The sequence below is a fragment of the Xiphophorus maculatus genome, chromosome 9, assembly GCF_002775205.1.
Source record: "Xiphophorus maculatus strain JP 163 A chromosome 9, X_maculatus-5.0-male, whole genome shotgun sequence".
Classification (NCBI taxonomy): Eukaryota; Metazoa; Chordata; class Actinopteri; order Cyprinodontiformes; family Poeciliidae; genus Xiphophorus; species Xiphophorus maculatus.
In genome coordinates this window covers 11093750-11094384 of record NC_036451.1, presented here as the reverse complement: position 1 = coordinate 11094384, position 635 = coordinate 11093750, and positions in this window count along the sequence as shown.

Genomic DNA, 635 nt, shown 5'->3' with positions numbered 1-635 from the left:
CCTGCTTCTTTGTCTTTGCAGTCTGACTTGCTGGCTACCGTTGCTGTTAAGTTCAGGAAGTTTAGTTATTTAAGCTTTTTTGGTCTCGAAGTCAATTTTGTTTATACTTTATCTTTTGCTGATAAATAATCAAACGATACCAAAAAGAAAAGACAAATGATATTGATGGTTATATATACAGTATATAGATAGATATAGATATATCTATATATTTATAGATAGATATATCTACAGTAGTGTGGAGTAAATGAAAATGAAAATATGAAAATATCTATATCTATCTATATATATATATCGATAGATAGATAGATAGATAGATAGATAGATAGATAGATAGATAGATAGATAGATATACATCAATTCTTAGACTGAATTAATAAACTTCACATTTTTGATGGGTTTGACCATTTTCTTCAGGATCGTTCCACAATAGTACCTGTTCATCATTAACCAGCTTTCGTCTCTTCACAGCTTGCATCATATGAAGTTTCCTAATGCAAAATTTAATGCTTCATTAAATGGTGCAGCTTGTCGTTTGATGCTAGGAAAGCAACCACATCCTGTGGTCTTGGCTTTCCCCACCTCACAACTGAATAAAAATCTGAGATACTTCAAATAATATTTTACTTTACTCT